We start from the raw sequence: 22,930 nt of genomic DNA, 5'->3' as shown, positions 1-22,930 counted from the left end.
GGATCATAATGCCTCATCTTTCTCCCTTGGAACTGCTGATAGTTTGGAAGTGCTGACCTTCAGGTTAGCAGCACAATTTGTAACCACTTCACTACCAGAATTCCTTCCCATATGAAGTGATTGAAAATACCCTGGTGTCCATCAAGGCACACCTTAGTCCTCAAACTGGCATTTTTGTTCTTTAACACTTTACAGAGGTCTTTTCTTACAGATTTGCCTAATGCAATATGCCCTTTGATTTTGTGACCTTCTTAGGTGGGTACTATTTTTTATTTTGTTGCTGAGGAAATGAAGACTCAGAAAGGTTGTTTCCCCAAGACCACACAGCTATTGTGGTTGAGAGTTGAATGGAGGGAAACTGTTTCTGAACCCTGTACTTTTACCACTATAAAAATCAAGTCCTACACAATGTATTAGGAACATAGTGGTTATGAGTTGGGCTGTTACTTTCATGGTCAGCAGTTCAAAACTACCAGCGGTTCTACAGGAGAAAGATGAGGCTTTCTGCTCCTGTAAAGATTTACAGCCTCAGAAACCCTATGCAGGGTCACTATGAGTCAGAATGGACTCCAAGGCACATAACCAATCAACCAAACACAAATATTGTTCAACTTTAAAAAATAAAACTTACGTGGTCTAATATCATCTAGGAGGATAATGCCAATAGACCATAAAACCTGCTATTAGTATAATCTTGATGATCTCTATTTTAAGTTTAAATATGGAATTATGTAGGAAACATACAAAATTCTCTAAGCAATGTCTTCTTTTTTTGTTATTTTTGAGGTAATATATCTATGAAGTTTATATCTATCTTTAAAAAATATGTGAGTCATAACTAACCATAACATTTCAATAACACTGTTTTAACAAAGTAATTCTGGAAGAACATGATGGTATGACTTATTTTTTGTGGGAAAAGTACAGAAAAAATATAGTGTAACCAGATTTTGATCAAAATATGGAAATTCTTAAAATAAACCTCTCTGATTCATATATTCTTTTCAACTCTCCCTTTTCAGATGATTGGCAGGGAGCTTTCAGTAAGGGAGATTTTTGTTTTTTAACTTGAATTGCTGCAAGAGCACAATTCAAAGGCAGTAATTTCCCTCTTCAAATCAATTGCTTCCCTGTGATATCAAAAATAATGTTCTGGGTTGGTTTATTTGTTATCTACCAAGATGTTGAAAAGATCTTGAGAGAGTTAGGTTATAGACCTCAGGGAAACATACTGGATCAAGTTTGGATTAAAGATCACTGAAATTGGATCTAAGTAGAAACTTCCATTAGGTATGGCATATTGGCTTCCATAGTCTTGGGCTTGCTTCTCATTGAGCTCTAATTGTCCACTGGATAGTACATAATGCAGCTAAGTGAGAATCATATTAATAGTATCAGAGTTTTAGGAATTAATCAGACCTCTTCTGTAGGAACATTTCAAATGAGACTCTGCACTCTGGATGCCTTATCACTTGTCTGTTGACTATTGATGTTGTTAGCTAAGTGGAAAGACAACAACAACACAAAACCACTTGTGAAAAGTGTGTATTAGACTTCTCTGAAGATTGTTGAAATTATACAAACAATTATAGACAGAGTAGATTTTTAAAACACTAAACAATCAGCAGGACATAAGCCTTGACCATTCAGAAGAGTCTCCGGTCTTCAACAACAGATATACCTGCAATGGTTTTCACCTGGATTATAAATGAAAATGATTTGCAGCGAGATCCTAAATTCATCTGACTGTGATAGTTTCAATTTAGTATTAATTCATTGATCCATTCCTTAGGCTTTAGGACTCCATAAGCAATATGCATATATCTGCCAGTGTTTTATTTTTCCTTTTCCTTATAATGCTCAAATTAAGGCTCTTCATTTAATGAAGCTTCTTAACTTTGTAAAATTAGAATTTTGCAAATGTCTACATTTAGACCAACTTTCCTGGATTCCCAGTTTCTGAAAATAGTCTCTCTTCTCTCCATCCATTATATTCCTTATTTTTAAAACACCCATTTCAGGAGTCCTGGTGTGGCACTGTAGGATAAGCACTGGACTGCTAGCCACAAGGTTGGAGATTCCAGCTCCTTGGAAACCCTGTGCAGGGTCACTATGAGTTGGACTCAACTCGATGGCATACAACAACTTCAGGAACTTCAGGAAGCCTTTCATGTCTTCCTGTTTAGGCTATATCATCTTACCATACATTTAAATTTGTTTAGTAATAGAACTATCAAAGGAGTATTCGACTTTTGCATCATTTCATGTATGTGATTTAGGAGTCCTGGTGTGACACTGTAGGATAAGCACTGGACTGCTAACTGCAGGGTTGGTTTTTCCAAACCATCAGCTGCTTTTCAGAAATTGTATAGAGGGCAGCCATGAGTGAAGAGTCGACACAATGACACTTACCAACAACAACAATGTAATTTTAAGCTTACATTGTGGTATCTTCATGCAGTGTTTGTCATAAGTCATATTCCGTTAGCACGAAAACCTATTCTTGACTTTTGATAACAGTATGCTCGTACAATGTTTGTCCTTTTGTGATTGACTTATTTCCGTCAGCATAATGTTCATCCATGTTATGAGATGTTTCTCTGATTCATCATTATTCTTCAACATTGAATAGTATTCCATTGTGTGTATATACCAAAGTTTCGCCATTGTTCCATTGATAGGCATTTAGGTTGTTTCCGTCTTTTTGCTATTGTGAAAAATACTGTGACGAACATGGTGTACATATATCTCTTCACGTCTTGGCTTTTATTTCTTCAGGCTATATACCAAGTACAGGGATTGCAGGGTCATATGGTATTTCTAATTCCAACTTTCTGAGAAAGCATCCCACCATTTTCCACAGGAGGTGAGCCATTTTATAGTCCTACCAGCAGTATAGAAGAGTCCCAGTGTCTCCACACCCTCTCCAGCATTTGTTTTTTTCTGTTTTCTTGTGTTTTTTTTTTTTAAAACTTGCTATTAATGCTAGGAAGTCCTGGTGTGGCGCTGTAAGTGAATGCACTAGATTGCAAGTTTGAACTGCGATGTGGGTGGTTCAAGCTCACCGCTGCTCCTCAGAAACTCTATACAGGGTAACTATGGGTTGGAACTGACTCAGCAGCTCTTAACAACAACAGTTAATGCTGGGGTGAGATGAAATCTCTGTTTTGATTTGAATCTCTCTAATGGAGTCCTCGTGTGTCAGTATAGCATTGGCACTGTACAGCAAGGTTGGTTTGAACTGCAAGGTCGGCAGCTCAAACCCACCAGCTGCTCCTTGGAAATCCTATACTGGGTCGCTATGAGTCAGAAATGGCTTGAAGGCACTTAACAACAACAATAACTAATTGCAAAAACTATGTGGGGGCCACATCTGACTTCCTCTGGGTTCACAAGGGAAAAAGAGAAACTCAAAATCAGCCCAAGGCCCAATTCCTATGAAGTGGGGTCAGACAAATCTGCCACCTTCCAACCTACTTTACCCTAGTCTCATACCACTGTCCCTCCCACACACTCTGCTTCACATCTAGGTTCGATAATCCATTGCAGTGACCACACAGAACTCTTAACTGTACTCAGGATTTGGGGGTTTATTAGGGAAGTGAACAGGGTACAATTCAGGATCAAAACCAACTCAGCATCCAAGAGTTTGTCATTCAGGACTGTCCCTTGTCTGCCATACTGCAGATACACCTCACTCTTGTCTTCAGCTTCTCGCCCCTCTGGCTCCTTGGTTTCTGTCCAGCTCGGGAAAATGTTACAAAGCTCTTTTATCCAGTAAGTGAATGCCCAAAGAGCATATTCTGCAAGTCAGTCTCCTGCGCGTAGGCACTTAGCTTTACTCAGACCATGGACCTAGAGCCCGGAACTGCTCTATCTCTCCATGCCACAGCTTCTGTGGTTGGCTGCTTTTCTAGGCAGGGATATCACACTCCACTCTTGCTCTTCCTTCTGTATGGTCCTGAGATCCTCTGTTCCTGCTTCTGAAATGGCCCCTTTTAAACTTAGTTGGTTGGTGAAACTAACCAATCCCAATAGAGTCCTGTATACCTTATTTGGATGGTCCCACCCAATCACTTGTTGGGAATGAAGACATTTGATAGAAAAGCTGTATCAAGTAAACCAAAATTACTACACTAATATGGGTATTTCTCCATAGGTTTGTTGGCTACCTGAATGTCTTCTTTGGTGAAGTGTCTGTTCAAGTCCTCTGCCCATTTTTTTAATTCATAAGTCACATTCTAAGAAGCTACTTAATAAATGTGTATAAATTGATACCATTTTTTTGTATTACTATTTAGGAACATTATTTATATGTCAGATGTTTAACCTTGACATCACCAACATATGTAGTTATTGTTGTTGAATCCGTTCCGATCCATAGCAACCCTGTATAGGGTTTCCGAGGAGCAGCTGGTGAGCTTGAACCACCAACCTTGCAGTTCAAATGGCTTTGCAGTCTGGCACATTAACCCACAGCACACCAGGACTCCTCACCAATATATAGTATGGTGTAAAAAGGTCATTGAATGAAAGCAGTTTTGGTTTCATGCATATATAAGTCTCCCATAAGCTGATCATGTTACGATAGAGAACAGTGATTTGACAATTCATGTCTCAGCCAGAAGAGACTCAGAGATGTATTAGGGAAAGTGGGTATTCTCACAGAAGAGGAGGGCTGAGCTTAGTCACAACCCGGAGGAATCCTGACTTCAGTTTATTTTCTTTATATGAACTTCTGGCTGTCCAGGACTCTCTGCTCTGCTTTAGCTATGTTGTTGTTCTTGTTGTTGTGTGCCATGGAGTCAGTTCCGACTCATAGCAACCCTGTACAGGGTTTCCGAGGCTGTAAATCTTTATGTATGGGAGCAGAAAGCCTCATCTTTCTCCCACGGAGCAGCTGGTAGTTTCGAACTGCTGACCTTACGGTTCACAGCCCGATTCATAACCACTACGCTACCAGAGCTAGCTATAAGCCAACCAAATACTTTAGCCAAGAGCTTAGTCTACAGAACTGACTGTTTGGAAGAGGAATTGTATTACTGTCAGATCAAATGTGTCTTTCATTAAGTAACCCTCACAAAGAAAAAATAAAAACCAAAAACTACAGCAAAACCAAAACAATCCCCCTAAACAAAGCAAATACAATTTTAAATCTCACAAAACAAAACAACAACAACAAAAAATGGTTAACACATGCACAAGAAAAAAACTAAGGAAAATTAGAGACAAGACTGAAGGGCAAACACAATTGTGCACGTGTTTTCAAGCCCTTGTTCTGCCATACTTTGACTTAGTCATCCTCTATAAGTCAGTCTTTCTGGACCTCCTTGTCATTGAATGGAAAACACAAGGGTATATCCTGAATCACCTCCAAGAGCTCTTACAGCTTTAAAAATATTTACTTTCTAGATTTTGCATATTGTTGCTTATGTCATTTCTCTGTGAAGACAAGACCTCCCCAAGAGGTGTTAAAGGTAGCATCTCTTATATATAAAAGTGACATCTGGCCACTCTCAAACCCTCAGAACACTTGTACACATTTAGCAAGCTTTGTCCCCTGCATAGTAGTTTCAATTATATTGAGTGTATTTTTCATTTTGAATCTCAACAAAAACTTCTGCAGCTGTGAGGCTGTGAGACAGCAGCGGTGTATCTCTCCAGCGGTGGCTGATGTGATTTCTGCACCAGCCTTACACTTAAAAATAGTAGGGGGAGGAAATGGACCCAGCATGCTAGAAAATACTGACTTGTGTCCCATATTACCCTTGGCCATGGAAAGTCACGGATCTGGGATAAGAGGCAGACCAGCCAATTTGGCCAGTGCACTATTTTTCTGATGTATGTTACATTCATGTAAGAGGCACTGGAATGGGGCCTTTGGCCATTAGAGAACAAGGCTCACTGTCCTTTTAGGATTAGCCTTGGAGATGGGCTTTCTGAAAAACGAAAGCAGGTTTGCCAGGCCAGGTGAGATAAGCCTATATCTGTTTTCATTCCCACTACCATTTTCTGTCCTCCAGAACCCTTCCTGAAGTTCCTGTGTGGGCCAAATGGCTAACACACTCACCTACTAACCAAAATAGTTGGGAGTTCCAAGTCCACTCAGAGGCATTTTGAAAGAAAGACCTGGAGACCTCCTTCCTAAAGGTCGTAGCCACTGAAAACCCCATGGAGCATAAATCTACCCTGACACACATAAGGTCACCATGAATTGAAGCCCACTCAACAACTGGTTTCTTTCTTTCTTCAGATCCTTTACTAGTACAATATTTAAATGTTTCCCATGCTAAGATAAATATTCTAAATGGTAGTTATTTCAAATAATCATGTTTCTTTTTCATGAAAAGCATCACATTTTAAAATAAATAAATATAAAGGAACAAAAAGGCAATAGACTAATTAAGAACTGGATTCATTATAAAGAAACACTTGAGTTCAAAAGCAATTTCTGACCTTTACTACCTCTATAACCTAATTGTGTTACCTATGTTAGTCTTCCGATTTGAGAATGGATATTCAGTATCTGTTTCACAGAGCTGTTGTAATAATTAAATATGGTAAAGAAGACATTTAACATAGTTGTTGATGTTTGGTGTGCCATCCTCACAAGTGTTGTTTTGCTTGAGTTCAGTGCTGTTGCCACTGTGCCAATTCATCTTGTTGTTGTTGTTGTTGTTTAGTGCCGTCGAGTCAGTTCCGACCCATAGCGACCCTGTACAGGGTTTCCGAGGCTGTAAATCTTTACGGGAGCAGAATGCCTCATCTTTCTCCCGCGGAGCGGCTCGTAGTTTTGAACTGTTGGCCTTAAGGTTCGCAGCCCGATTCGTAACCACTACGCTACCAGAGAGGTCTTCTTTTGGCTGACCCTCCACTTTGCCAAGCAGTATGTCTTTTTCTAGGGACTAGTCCCTCCTGATAATGTGTCTGAAGTATGAGAGATAAAGTCTTGCCATCCTTGCTTCTAAGGAGAATTCTGGCTTTACTTCTTCCAACACAGATTTGTTTGTTCTTCTGGCAGTCCATGGTATTTATAATATTCTTCTTCAACACCATAACTCAAATGCATCAATTCTTCTCCGGTCTTCCTTATGCACTGTCCAACTTTCACATGCATATGAGCTCATTGAAAATACCATGGCTTGAATCAGGTACACCTTGGTTCTCAAACTGATATACCTTTGCTCTTGAACATTTTAAAAGGTCTTATCCAGCAGATTTGCCAAATGCAATACATCATTTGATTTTTTTACTTCTGCTTCCATGAGTGTTGGTTTTTGATCCAAGTAAAATGCAGTCTTTGGCAACTTCATCCTTTTCTCCAATTTTTTTTTTTCAATATTAAAAGCATTTATTATCAAGAGACCTGGGGAACAATGTGCTTTAAATACTATGTATTTGGGGGATGGGGGAACAACACACCTTCACACAATTAACAACCAAAGTCCAGGCATTTGTACACCTCAGACATCTTAATTTCACTACTGTTTATGCCATGAATTCCTAGGGAATAGGTTCTAGAAGCTCAGGCTCCTTTGCATTGGGTCTCACAAAGTGAATCTCTCTGTGGGGAGCAGGCTGGCGCTTTAGCTGAACCCAGGTCCCTTTCTCTTTGGCTTCTTCCTTCTTTTTCTGATCATTTTCCTTCACTCAGTTCAGGAAGCTGTCTTGGCTCTTAGAGTGCTTAATATGCTCAATGCGCACATTAATTCTCTTGGCAAGAATCTTGCCCTTGACTTGCTTGTTCACAACAATGCCGAGAGCAAGTTGGGTCACATTGTTGACTCTTCCGATTTTGCCATGGTAACATTTGTGGGGCGTGCCTTTTTGAACTGTGCCCATTCCTTTGATGTCCACAATATCGCCTTTCTTGTAGATTCACATGTATGTGGCCAAAGGAACGACCCCATGTTTTCTGAAAGGCTTGGAGAACATCTAGCGGGTGCCCACCTCTTTCCCTTTGTGTTCATCCGTCTTGGGGGATTATTGCAAGATGGCGGCTTGGGCCGAAAGGCCCTTTTCTCCATTTATCATAATGTTATTTATTAGTCCAGTGGTGAGGATTTCTGCTTTCTTTACATTGAGGTGCAACCCACACTGAATGCTGTGGTCTTTGATCTTCATCAGTATGTATTTTTGAAGCTCGCTATTTGAATATGCATAGCATCTATTTGAAAGGCAGCTAATATGCAGAGCAGTTATTACTGCCCAGTGACTACGTGAGCGATGCTGAAGCAGACTCATCAGAATTCACATCTAGCCCTGTAGGAGATGGTATCCAATTCATGGCACTGCACAAAACCTCTAAAAGCCCCCCTTCTTGGCCATCATTCAGAGTTCTCTATTGTGAGGCCTCTACATTAATTCATCTGTGTATGTGTGTATAAAGATTAAAATGGTTGCCGCTCAAGAAATGTTTTACATTTTCTACTAAGGGCACTTATAACTCAAGAACACTTTTATAATTCATGAGATAATGCAATTATATCTCCAATGCTTTTCCCATACTGGTTAATTCTCATAACTATAAAATCATAAATATGTATTAAAATATGGTAAATACATGAAGCACAATGTTCTATGGAATGTACTGTGGCTGTTGTTAAGTGCTGTCAAGTCAGTCCCAACTCATATCGTCCCTGGTGGGTTTGAACTGTTTATCTTACAGCACCACACACCACACCATACCACACCACACCACACCACACCACACCACACCACACCTGGCACGTACTGCTTACTCCTCTAATAGCTCACTTGTTTTGTTTTTGCAAAGATAGCAAGGATCTCTTAGTTAACTCGCTAGAGTTTCAACACACTAAGACAATCACAGTGTGACGTTCATTTGTTGTTGTTGTTAAGTACTGTGGAGTTGGTTCCAACTCATAACGAACCCTGTACAGAGTTTCTGAGGCTGTAAATCTTTACGGGAGCAGAAAGCCTCATCTTTCTCCCACGGAGCAGCTGATAATTTCAAACTGTTGACCTTGAGGTTAGCAGCCCTATTCGTAAGCACTACACTACCAGAGCTCCTTGACGTTCATATACTCACACATTAATCAATTAAAGACATATCTCTGAAGTAGAGTCCTATTAGTTAGCAGTCTAGTGCTTAATAGGATATCTGTTTAATGATAGCACAACCAAGAAGGTAATGATAGCTGTACAACACAGAAAACAACAGCAACAATTCCATAAAGTTGTAGTGGAGCAGGGAAAAAAATACTTCCACCTGTGGTCATCAGGAAATTATTTATGGAAGAGTTGAGTGTGGTCCTAAAATATAAGGTGAATTCTGCAAAAAGCATGAGGAATCTTCCAGAGAGAAGAAACAATGTAAGAAAGTTAGAGATGGATTTTGGAGGAGATAGTTAAAGAATGGTGAGTTGTGGTTTTGTATTGTTTTTGTTGTTTAGTAAGGAGTGATTGGTGGGTTTGAACCACTAACCTTGTGATTAGCAACCCAGTGGTTATCCTCTCGCACCACACCAGGACTCTGGTTTTGTAGTAGCATAGTGATATTAAAGGTCATTGCTCAAGAGAATCTTGAAGAGTAGGTTGAGGCCAGATGGTGATAAAGATGGGGGAGATGTTAGAAGTTTCTGAGGTATAAAGTAACTAGTTTAAGATCTAATATCTGACTCTTTGCACATGATTCTGAGTTTCTCAGAAATCTTGTAAAATGCTTTTCAATTTCATGGTTTCAGTGACCATTTCTCAGTACGCTTATTAGAATTACAACCTATTTGAGAGATTTATCCGTTTACATGCTCATTGGGAATACAAGTCCTGTGAAATTGTAGGCTGCAAGGGTACAGCAAGATAAAAGCCAAACATTAACAAAAAATCATAAAAAAAAAGACTTGGATTTTCATATCTGTTTTTAAAATATGCAGTTTATATTTAATTTTATAGTTATTTCTGAGTGGATGCTTTTAATCTAATAGTTCCTCATTCTTATATTGGGCTTAGTGATTTTTAAAGACATGCTTACCAAGATATTTCCAAACATAATAGTTTCTCGATAAACTTATGTTGTTTTTGGCAAAACGAATTTGAATAAACATAATACATAAATCTGACTACATTCCATTATGTTACTGAATAGTCCCTTGAATATCAATTCTTATTAGGAATACTGAAATGCAGATTGTAAGTTTTTTGCTAGTCGTACCCAGTTGCTGATAATACATATAAGTATTTTATTTGCAAGACTACATGCTTTCCCCAAAGTTTCATAATCAAATAGCTGTAACAGCAAAGGAGTAAATGGCACAACTTTAATTTATTTGAGCCGGAATGATTCTTTTAGTGTAAAAATTAATCCACTGATTAATTCAGAGATCCACATTTGACACCTTCACCTCCTAGTTTGCAAAACTAACATTTCACTGGACTACATTTTGGGCTGTTTTGTGGCGTGATTTATGGATTATCACTGAGCTTCTGGGAATTGTTTCACTTCATTTTAATGATAGGATCCAAGCAATGGAAAGAGCAAATAAACAGATTGTTATCATTCAGTATTTTCAATATTTGTCAGTTTGGGTGATTGCTTATGTGGTTTACCAGTCAAGGGTGGAACACCCCAATGTCATTGTGGTATTCTTCATATAGACATGAATGTTACAAAGAAAATGAGCTGCTCTGTGCTTTATGGTTAAGCTCAATAAATCAATGACTTTTAAATAAATATTGCATTAATCAAATCTTGCCAAGTAGAACTGTAATTGAGAGACTTGAAAATAAGAATGGGCCAGTAGTTACAAAGTACTATAGAACTAATGTGATAGCAATTCTACTGACTTAAAACCAGTAATACATGTTGTTTTATCTTGTTCCTGTTCTTAATATAGTGTTTTCCTAGGCATGCATCTATGACTTCTGTTTTCTTTACTTGATGTCTTTGGTCAGTGAATTCAACACATTTGATCAAACACCTACTTTGGGTAAGCCACTATATTATACATTGCCTCAAATACCAACTTTACAATTCTGTCTGAACCGAACTAACTAGTGTGAACTGCTGGAAAAGTTTCCTGCCTAAAATATGTCCTTCCACTGGTTAGCTTCGTGTAGCCCAGATGACTGAAGAATGTCCCATCAGGGACACTGTATTCACTGATTTATCGATATCCTTCCTAAATTCATCAGGATTAAAAAAAATAAGAAATTGGAGTAAAGAATGTAAGAAATGTAGATGAAGGCAAGAAAGAGAAAGGTGAACCAACAAGTCCTAAAGTCCTGAACCATCATCGGAAGTAAATGTTTGTGAAATTTTCAGAAGTGTGCAGGCCGATTGCATAAATCACAATAACTGGTTTAATATACATACTGTAATAAAGTTATTTAAAGAAGCAGAACTATCCTTACCTTTCCACCCTGGGCCTTCAGATAGAGACAACTATGTGATACAAAAACAAACTCAACAGCACTCTCATAGTAAAAAAAACGGTATTGAGTGCCATCCATCTGCATCTTAAGAGAGTCTTCCAATGCAGGAGGACTTGATAGCAACAGCCAATAAATCCAGCTCTACAAGAGACCCCGTTAGAGAATAATCAGAGAGTAATTGCTTCTTGTGGTAGGCCCAGTGGTAGAAGCAGGTGTTTCAGTTGGAGACCTGATATGGCACCGGTAAAGTAAGCATTGGACTGCTCACCACCTGCTACTCCCGAGAAACTCCTTACAGGGCTGCTGAGTCAGAACCGACTTGACAGCACTTACAACACTTGGTTCTCTGTGTCTTAGTGCTGGCCTGGGCCTCAGGTAGAGACTTAAGGAATGAGGCATTACAAATCAGGCTGCGAACCGCAAGTTTGGCAGTTTGAAACTACCAGCTGTTCCGTGAGAGAAAGATGAGGCTTTCTGCTCCCATAAAGATATACAGCCTCAGAAACCCTGCACAGCCTCGCTGTGAGTTGGAACTGACACCATGGCACATAACCATCACCACCACCACCCAGTAGTTCACGCAACTACTTTTGTTATAACTGCAGCTGCAGGGCAGGCTTTCTAAGAGCTGGAGAAGGCTGAGGGTTCCATTGGGAGGAGAGCGTGGTGGAGTTTCAGGGGTGAAAACAAGGGGTTCTGAAAAAGATGACAATCTTAAAATTTTCCTTAGAGTTGGCTTTGTTCATGGCCAGATTTTTAAAGTGCAAAATATTCTAATACTGTTCTATATTTACTGGAACATCAACAAACAGCCAGAAGGGATTTCGCTCTAGCTATCCCCGTCACCTATGCTGTGGAATGGGATAGGAAATTCATAATAGGCCTCCTTGCACAGGCATCCAAGGTCATCCTTTGAATAAAAAAGGTATTAACTCACGTGTTGGGATGTGAGGGAACAGTGCTCAGACAGAAATTAGTAATCTGTAGATCCACAGCTATATTCTGTAATATGAATGGATCTGACACACTCAAAAGAGTATATAATGAATGTACTTGTTGTTAAGTGCCATGGAATCAGTTCTGACTCACAGTGACCTTGTATAAGGCTTTCAAGGAGCAGCTGGTTAGTTTGAACTCATTATGCAGTTAGCAGTCCAGTGTTTATCCTACTGTGCCAAACCAGGACTCCATATAGCTATATGATTCTATTTACATAAACTACAAAATAACTACCCTCTGCTAAGAGAAGTACTAAGAGTGCTTACCCTTTGTTGTGAATGGGGGCGAATGGAAGGGTGCATAAGAGGTCTTCTGGTAATGTTCTGTTTCTTGATGGGGGTGTGCTGTACACTTATGATGTGTGCACTTTTGTTGTTGTAGTTAAGTGTCGTCAAATCTGTTCTGACTCATAACGATCCTGTATAGTGCTCCCAAGGAGCAGCTCTTTGAAGCACTGACCTTGTGGTCAGCAGTCCAGTGCATATTCTACAGTGTCACATGAGGAATCCTTGTGCACTTTTATTTGTGTATATTTTATGGCGGCAAGGCTGTTATTATTATTAATTTTTTTTAACTATAGCCATCTCTTCCACATATTAAAATATCAGTAACCTAGCTAAGCTTCTGGTTATCCCTGGATGACATAAACGGGCAAGTGTTTTTTCTGCTTCATAAAGGGTTAAAAGTTTGAGTTCATCTAAAGGTGCCACTGAAGAAAAGCCTGGCAATCTCCTTCCAAAGAAATCAGGCATTGGATAAGGAATGTGCAGAGTGGGTACGCTATGAAACAGAGCTCTTCTCTGACACACCTAAGGTCGCCATGGGTTGGATTCGATTCCATGGCAACTGGTTAGTTAGGCCTCTGCCTTTCTTTCTCATTTTCCCAGCATGCCAGAGGGGCATCAATCACTGTTTTCAAAGAACTAGATACTTATAATTGGGTTCCTTCATGTTCTCTTTTCTTCTTTCTCTCAGATTTACACATCAGAATTGTTTTTTCTCGCTGCGCAGAGGCACAAAACTGTGTGTCAGTAACATGGTTAATATTTGATGCCATTATGATCAGATAGCACCTTTATAATATGAGGGACTTTCAGGAAGTTCATGGGGAAAATTCTATAACGTTTTAATTCTGTTATCCATGAACCTTTGGAAGCCGTCTAGTACAGAGAACACCTTGCCCTGAGGGTTTCCCTAGCTTGTGCAGACTTATAACCGGAAGTCAGTGCCAATTCTGAAAAATAAAGGGCGAGGGGCACCAGGATCTAGTAGCCTTCTCAGAAGCTGTCAGGAAAAGAACTCAGAGCAGGAAAGGGCATCTTGAAGGTATACCATGAAAAGAAACAATATGTCAGAATAGTATCCGTCTCTAATATTAGGCAGAGTAATTTCTCTCATACATGTGCTAAAGTGAAAATAAAAAAAAAAAACCCACAAAAAAATCTAATAAGATTTTACACTTCAAAGTCATTAACTAACTAATTAACTAATGAATCCCTGTAACAGTTCTATGCAGTTTGTGTTAAATATCTACCATTTCACAGATCTTGGGTCATTTAGTTCTTTTCATCTCTGCTCTTTCCCAAGTCTTTAAAAAGAACTAATTAATAGCATGTCTCCAGTGAAGGGTGCATATCAAATATCTACCTTGAGAAGAGAAAATCCAATACTTAAAGAAACAAATTTCTAAAACCAGTTAAAAAATTCAGTCGCTTTCCCAGTGTTATTGCCCCAAATCCTAGATTTCCTTTGATCACTATTGCTTCTTGTTTATTCTGAGGAAAAAGAAAAATTTACTTATGTGCCTGTGCATAGTAGGCACTCAATAATTGTCCATTAAGCTAAATTATATTATACAATTCTATCATAACTCTTTGGATAATTTGCTTTTGGATAATTCAGCTATGGCTTCTTAGACTCTGTTAGAGTTTTTGAAAACATAAATATTAATATCATATTCCCTTCTTCCTAGTGATTACATTATTTCCAACTAGAAATTAATTAAGTGCTAAGTTATACAGGCCAGTTAGTTTAGTACAAAAATAATAGTATTTTATCTTGAGTACTGAGTATGGGGGGATTTGGAGGAAATAATGAATGGGAGAAGAGACAGAGAAAGACAAATAGACATTATAGAATGAATTTTAAAGAGAGTGGACCCAATTCTTAAAATAATTTTTATGACCTGGAAATGACACTACATTATTAGAAAAAGACTAAACTAATGTCAGAATTGTTCTGTTGTATTGCTAATCAACATGTTAGTATTATGTTACAGGAGTCCTTGTGTGGTGCTAATATGGGTTAACATGCTGGACTGCAAGTTCAGCTTGAACCATGCAGTCGGTGGTTCAAGCTCACCAGTTACTCCTCAGAAACCCTATATAGGGTCGCTATGGGTCAGAACCAACTTGACGGCACTTAACAACAACACTGCTAATCAAAATAGTATCTCAGATTATCCCCTAAATCGCCCTCAGACATGTGGTACTGTTTCCATTTTTCAGATGTGGAAACTGATGCCGTGTTATGCTATGAGTTGAACCTACGTTTCACAGACTCAAAGCTGTTAATCTCTGCCCTATAGCAGGAAATCAAAGTAGTCTTCCATAAACAGATTTTAAAACCATGCAAACTACATATTGTCAGGAGGGACCAGTCACTGGAGGAGGATATCATGTTTGGTAAGGTGGAGGGTCAGAGAAAAAGAGGAAGACCCCCCCCCCCCAATGATATGGATTGGCCAAGTGGCAGCATCAGTGGGCTCAAGCGTAACAACAGTAGTGAGGTGGGCCCAGAATCGGGCAGTGATTCGTTCTGCTGTGCATAAGGTCGCTATGAGTCAGTACTGACTCGATGGCACCTAACAACAACAACAAGCCTCATATATTTAAAAGTGGTTTTGCAGGTATTTGTGCAGTCTTATGTAATAATTTAATGAAAACTTGGACTAATAGAACTTCCTCTGTGGATCTCCCCCACCCCCATTTTGCCATCTCCTCTGAGCCACACTCAGCTCCCGCGGCTTGAATTCTGGCTGGCACGGCAGTGCAGGCAGGGCTTGCAGCTGTTAGTATCCCCTCCTCCCATACTCATCATGAGTTCTGCAAATGAGCCCTGCAGACTGACATTGCGTTCTGCAGTTTATTTGACAAATAGCTTTTGTGGCCTTTGGTTTCTCCCATCACTCATAAATCCTGGCAAAAGATGGTCTGTCGGTCAGATCCCAATTCCATACATTTGATTGGAAAGACTTGTAGACGCCCTGTATGCAAAGTACACTCTAGCTTGAAGATTTATTAGTATATTTCACTTAAAATCACTTTGGGAGGAACCTAGGATAGTCTTCTTTCTGACTGTTTTCAGCTGCACATTATTTTTGTCTTTCTGACATCAATCTTGAGACAACATCTTTTTAAAATGTGTCTGAGAAATGCATTTCATGTTTATAGTGCCGGATTTTAGTGTGTCAAATTGTTTAAGCAGTTCATTTCCCTCTCCATGTACTGTGTGTGTGAGACACTGGTGTAAAATGGAGACTTGGGTGATCAGCTGCAGTCGCTAAGAAAGCTTGTTGTAACTGTGCATTTTAATTAACTGAATCAGCTGAGGAAATGTTGTCTTTCTTCTGTGGTCTAGCTGTCTGCCTTGTAAAGTACCTCCCTGGATAAACAGAGGACTTCTATTTCTTAAACTGCTTTCCCCCCTGGTCTTTAAGACCATGTTGGGCTTTCTCTTTTTTCTTAAATTACAGGTGGAGGTTTAATTAACTCTAAAATGATACTCCAGCAAACTCAGTTGCCTTTTTTCACAACACTTGGAGCTGTAATATAGTTACTGCAAAATGCATGCTGTTACTGGAACACACAGAAACATTTATAATCCTAAATCTGTTTTGCCATATTACTAGAGATGGCATCTGTACTTGAGTATGGTTGAAATACAAATTGAAGATCAGATGTTTAGTTTGGGGTTTTGGTTTTGTTTTGGGTTCCTTAATTAATCAGTGGATTGCTGTGAGCTGACCCAACAAAATGGGGATAATTTAACCATTGATTATTTCTGTGCAGCACACTGCTGGATCTTAAAACTACACTGCATATAAGGAGATAGTATTGGCTCAGTTATTTGCAAATTTAACATCTGGAAATAGAGTTGGTGGGCTTGGTATTGAAAATCACTGAATACGTTTTGCTATAAATGTCTTGATTCTTTAAATGGTTATAGGTTAGTCAATTTCATTCAGCTGTCTTTATAGATTTCTTGAATCAAAAATCGATTAATGTAAATTTCAGAATGGTAATTTTTATGTTTTCAAACTATAAGCCTAGGAACCAGCAGCGTCTATCTGAGCTATGATAAGCAGATTCTAGTAGCAAAAGTAAACACTAAAACAAATTCATGATTACTTCTTTTATTCTGTTTAATGAGAAAGGAAAGCAAGTAAATTATTATAATTCTTGAAAAACTGTAAATAAACACTAGGTATATTTACAGTAGCTCAGGTAGTATAGTGGTTACGAATCAGGCTGCTAACCTCAAGGTTGGCAGTTCGAAACTACAAGCTGTTCTGCGGGAGAAAGATAAGGCTTTCTGCTCCCGTAAAGATTTGCAGCCTTGGAAACCCTGTACAGAGTTGCTGTGAGTCGGATTCCAACTCCTCTGCACATAACTACCACCATATAGTAAGCAGGAGTTCTGGTGTGGCACTTTGGGCTAATATGTCAGACTACAAAGTTGGTTTGAACTATAAGGTCGGTGGTTCAAACTCACCAGCTGCTCGTTGGAAACCCATACAGGGTCACTGTGGGTCAGAATCTACTCAATGGCACTTAATGCCAACAGCATTTATTAAGCAAGGAGTCCTGATGTGGTGCTGTAGGATAAACACTTGCCTGCAAGGTCAGTTTGAACCACAAAGTCAGCAGTTCAAACTCACCAGCCACGCCTTGGGGACCCTAAACAAGGTCACTATGGGTTGGAAATGACTCGATGGTACTTAACAACAACAATATATATCAAGCAAGAGGAATATAGGTTAAATGCAAAAAGATGACAAGGAGTGTAATGAAACCCCAAATGGATGAGAGAGGGACCAAGGAAAGCAATTCTTAGAAGATATTTAAAAATACAATGACATTGACCAAGAAATTCACAACTTACTGCCCTCAAACAGAAGATAAAAAAGTAGACTTCAACATTCTCAATATTCCCAAAAGTCCTTATAGTTGCATGTTTTCATGACTAAAACCAGGTTCCTTATTACACCTGTTCTAATAATCAATCCTTGGCAGCCAGGATGGCCAGGCTTTGTCTCTCCAGTCCCTGGAGAAGGATATCATGCTTAGTAAAGTAGAAGGGCAGCAAAAAAGAGGAAGACCCCCAATGAGATGGATTGGCACAGTGGCAGCAGTGGGCTCAGGCATAGCTGTAATTGTGAGATTGGCGCAGAACTGGGCAGTGTTTCTGTTGTGCATAAGGTCACTATGAGTCTGTAGCAACTTGATGACACCTAACAACAAATACTGACTCTTCTCTGTTGCTGGCCAAGTTGACCATGGTCCAGAGCTTGAGCAATACCATAAGTAAAAGGATTATGTGGCTAGTCCACAGATCTGCTTTACAAATCATAAATGAAAATGACTCTTAAAAATGTATTAGGGATGGATAACATATTAATTTCTGAAATTAAACTGCTATCTAAAAAGTTACAATTCTTCATTTATAGACCCAAATGAAGCTGCAGACTCCAAATAGATTCCTGACTCCCATCTTAATAAAATTATCAGACTATGTCATTTAATTATTGCTTTCCTAAAAGACAAATACAATTAGCATTTTCCTTTTCATCCATTTGGAAGATTCAAGTAATATAAACTGACTTATAAACAAATGTTGACTAGAAGAAAAATTGAAATAAATTTGAAGTGGAGATGTGCGAGAGGAAAGAATTTTGATGAAAAGGCAGAAGAGGGATGAGAGAAGAGAGGAAAGGAAAACCCCCACAAAGGGCAAATGCTTCAGTTCTCTAAGATCAAGTAAACCTTCTGCAGAATCCAAGAAACAAAGATGAGCATTACCAATTGTCATCTCTTGGATATTTAATTTTTTAAGCCTCCAGTAGACAATTCCTTTGAAAACACATTCAATCAGAAAGCCAAAGACCTGTCATCTTTGTGTGATCTCTGTGTTAGTATAGGCAGCCACTTTGCAAAGTAAGAGAGGAGAGGCCTTGAAATAAAATCTAAAGGAAAAGTCTCGTGTATCTTGCGATAGGAGTCCTGGTGTGGCTCTGTGGGCTATTACACTAGACCACAAGGTCGCTTTGAACCACAAGATCAGAGGTTCAGATTCACCAGCTGCTCCTTGAAAACCCTATACAGGGTCGCTATGTGTTGGAAGCAACTCAAAGGCACTTAACACCACCACCAACAATCTTGAGATAGGATGAGAAGGCATCTTAACTAAAAAGCATATGACCTTCCCAGGCGGGGATGAGCAAAGAGAAATCATACATAAATGGATTTTTAAAATAAAAGGTGACTACGCTAAAGGAGCTCTGGTAGCGTAGTGGTTACGAATCAGGCTGCGAACCTTAAGGTCAGCGGTTCGAAACTACCAGCTGCTCCGCGGGAGAAAGATGAGGCTTTCTACTCCCGTAAAGATTTACACCCTCAGAAACCCTATACAGGGTCGCTATGGGTCGGAACCGACTCGATGGCACATAACAACAACAACAACAACAACACTAAAGTCCAAGTATTTTCATACTTAGAATTAAATGTTCTTTCTATATATCACCATTTTTCTTAGCTCTTAATGACTTTAACATGTTCCTTAGAATGTTTATACCTGTGATATTTATCATAAGGATGGAAAATTGTTGGTAGGCTATTCACATTTTGATTGTTGGTAAATGCTATTGAGCCAATTCCAACTCATAGCAACTCTGTATAGGGTTTCTAAGGAGCAGCTGGTGAGCCTGAACTTCCGACCTTGTTGTTCAAATTGACCTTGCAGCTAAATGCATTAACCTGCATAACATGATTAAAGCAGCTGTATTTTTGTAAGAAAAAGAAAAAAAGATACAGCTGATGTGGACTAGAGCGTCAGACTGCAATGTCGTTTGAACTGCAAGGTCAGTGGTTCAAGCTCACCTGCTGTTCCTTGGAAACCCTATACAGGGTCACTATGCTTTGGAATCAACTTGACGACACCTAACAACAGCATTTTTGTAAAAAGGAGCTCTGGTAGTGTAAGTGTAGTGGTTACAAGTTGGGCTGCTAACCCCAAGGTCAGCAGTTCAAAGCTACCAGCTGTTCTGCGGGAGAGAAGACGAGCCTTTCTGCTCCCGTAAAGATATACAGGCTTTTAGAAACCCTGTACAGGGTCCTACAGGGTCACTATGAGTTGGAACCGACTACACAGCACATAATCACCCTCACTCACCACCACCATTTTTGTACAAATAAATCTTAAAATCGGTTACATACTAAATTAAAATGCTATAGATCCTGAAAAGGTATACATACAAATTTTAAGATACTTATATTGACTAAATAAATATGAGATTGACAAAAGTAACTAGGAGCTTCCTTAAAGAGTTGAAATACTTGTTTTATACCATTCCCAACAATGATAATATGATCACCAGCAAGTCAGTTCAATTCAGTTCAAGACTAGAAAAAAGAAGAGAGGGTCCGCTTCTGCAAAATGCTTACACAGACACATGAATAATTTTAACACAAGATAACCTGTTACAGATTTCAGTGGACAGTACAAAATAGCATGGACAATAAGAAAGCACAAAATTAAGACTTTTAGGAGTACAGAGAGTCCATCAGCTATGACCTCCAGCTTTGAGAAGGCTAGCATGGCATCAACTTCAAGCCTACAGGCCTACAAGCCTGACATCAACGATGAGCAGAAAGAAGCAGGAGATTCGTGAAGCTTTTGATCTGTTTGATACCGAGGGTGCCAAGTCCCATCGATGTCAAAGAGCTTAAGAAGGAAATGCGGGCCCTGAGCTTTGATCCCAGGACAGAAGTGATCAAGAAAATGATCCACGAGATTGATAAGGAAGGTATCGGAAAAATTAACTTCAATTACTTTTTGACTGTGATGACTAAGAATTTGTCTGAGAAAGATATCAGAGAAGAAATCCTGAAAGCTTTCAAGCTCTTTGATGACGATGAAACTGGAAAGATCTCTTTTAAAAACTGCCAAGGAGTTGGGCGAGAACCTCACTGACGAGGAACTGCAGGAAATGATTGACGAGGCGGATTGAGACAGTGACAGCGAAGTCAGTGAGCAAGATTTCCTGTGGATCATGAAGAAGACGAGCCTTTACTAAAACAGCCCCCGCTCTCCTAGCAAGCATGCATAACTCCATCCAATATCCAATGCCTGCCAGCCTGTGGGACCCTCCCATAGCTATAGAACCAACCGCGATTCTTTTCTCTCTTTGACAGTGGTCTTTGATGTTCACTTTGATGTATACTTCTGTGTCAAATAACTCTATCCAATGTCCAATGCCTGCCAGCCTGTGGGACCCTCCCGTAGCTATAGAACCAACCGTGATTCTTTTCTCTCTTTGACAATGGTCTTTGATGTTCACTTCTGTGTCAAATGACCCACTGATAGTTTGTGTCCCCCTAAACAGAACTTGAGCCCATAAGAAGAGAGAACATGAAGAGGCCCACCCGCCCTTTGGCCTGGCCTGGTTTCCCTCTTCTAATGCATTTCCATGCACCTCCCAAACCTGGATAGCTCCATAGACAAGCACATGCCATTCTCCACCATCATAAACACCAGACCTTACTGCTGGTTCTGGGTTTTAGTTGACAGCAGACTGTCATTCTGGTTTGTTTATAAATCTGGTGACCTCACACACACAAAAAAGAAGGCATTCAGAGTAAATGGAGTTTGAGTTGGCTCTTTAGAACGACTCAGAGATTGACCAGAGAAATTGGGAGGGAAGAAAGGCATTCCCAACAAAAAGGAATCAAGTTGAGCAAAACAAACAAACAAAAAAAACATGAAGCAAAAAAGCACAAAAACTGGTCAGTATCATAGCATGTCATATCATGGAAATAAAGATGGACATGCAATGTGGGCTTTGGAGACAGGTTAAGGATGTTGCCTTTATATCTCACCACCACAGTACAGTGTTAATGTGTACCTATATTCTTGTGAATTTATGGCTCTTTCAATTTTATTTCTTGAAATTTCTGTCAGAAATCTGCCATTCTAAGTAAAATCAGTGGTGGTGGTGGTGGTGGTAGATAGTAGAATATGATTGTTAAAGAATATTCTAGTAATGAAATTCTTAGGAGTTGGAACTAATGAAGAGAGGCAGGAGGTGACTATTCTGTGCCAAATTTGGTGTTAAGTGAGTTTATCTATGCCATCTCATTTAATTTTCATAGGATCGTTATGAGTATTAGACTAAATAATATATGAAATAATAAATGAACTGTCTAGAACAGTATACATAAAAATATTCAAGAAGTGCTGATTCTTTGCTTTCTTGGAACAACCATGCGATTACTGTATTTTTTTCCACATTTTTTTTTTTTTTTTAAGATGAAGCGGAGACTCCCCATTTTGTAGTTTCCAAGTACCAGAACCAGAATCCAAACTGGTTCTCCCTGAATGCATGGTTCAAGTTCTTTACAGTAGACATTGCTGCCTCTCAGTGAGAAAAACAAAGGAGAAAACTCATGAACAGTGTCAATTTACTGTTACATACATACATGTTGTTAGTGCCATCTAGTCAGCTCCAGCTCATAGAGACCCTGTATAGGGTTTCTGTACAGGGTTTCCGAGGCTGTAAATCTTTACAGGAGCAGAAAGCCTCATCTTTCTCCTGTGTAATAGCTGGTAGTTTCCAACTGCTGACCCTGAAGTTAGCAGCCCAAATCGTAACCACTACGCTACCAGAGCTCCTTTGGGTACCATTGGATAGACAAAATTCTGTACAAATACAATTTCTAAATGGAGAGAAGCCATAGAAATTGGGTGACTGGGAAAACAGAAGACACAAATCCCAGACTTGACCATCTAGGACAAAGCTAGTCTGATATCTACAGTCATATAGCTGACTTTCTAATAGAATCAAAATTTAATGCGGAATTCTAGAAAAACAAGCAAAGTTGGTATACTACAACAAATGTGAAAAATATCTGCAGACAAAGCAACACAAAACAAAATAACCAATAAGCAAAAGAAACTTCTCTATAAGAAATCTGAAAATAGAAGGAATATAAAGCTTAAATTCAAGAAAGTAATGGAGTACTCGGAGGCTAAATCAGCTGTCAAGATTGTGAAAAACAATGCCCATCATTTAGAATTCCTTTTTCGGTTAGAACTAAATAATATTAAATTTGGGCTTTATTTTCTTTTTCTACTTTGAACTTTTATTTAATTTAGAACTTACTTAGTCCTTTTACAGTGTAGTATAAACTAATCAAGACCCTACACATCTTCCATGTGTTAGATCATAAAACGAGTAGGTAAAGACCATCAAAATATATGT

General features: G+C 39.1%; 1 protein-coding gene and 1 pseudogene across 1 annotated transcript in view; both read left to right on the top strand.

The window, feature by feature from the left end:
• The window catches only part of CTNNA3 (catenin (cadherin-associated protein), alpha 3), a 2,468,838-nt gene that overhangs the window by 854,193 nt on the left and 1,591,715 nt on the right, over nucleotides 1-22,930 (top strand). The gene's annotated exons all lie outside the window — the stretch shown is intronic.
• Nucleotides 20,240-20,746, top strand: LOC102822643 (annotated as a pseudogene).

This window comes from Chrysochloris asiatica, unplaced genomic scaffold (genome assembly GCF_000296735.1).
Source record: "Chrysochloris asiatica unplaced genomic scaffold, ChrAsi1.0 scaffold00020, whole genome shotgun sequence".
Classification (NCBI taxonomy): Eukaryota; Metazoa; Chordata; class Mammalia; order Afrosoricida; family Chrysochloridae; genus Chrysochloris; species Chrysochloris asiatica.
This window is presented reverse-complemented; position numbering and strand designations above follow the sequence as displayed.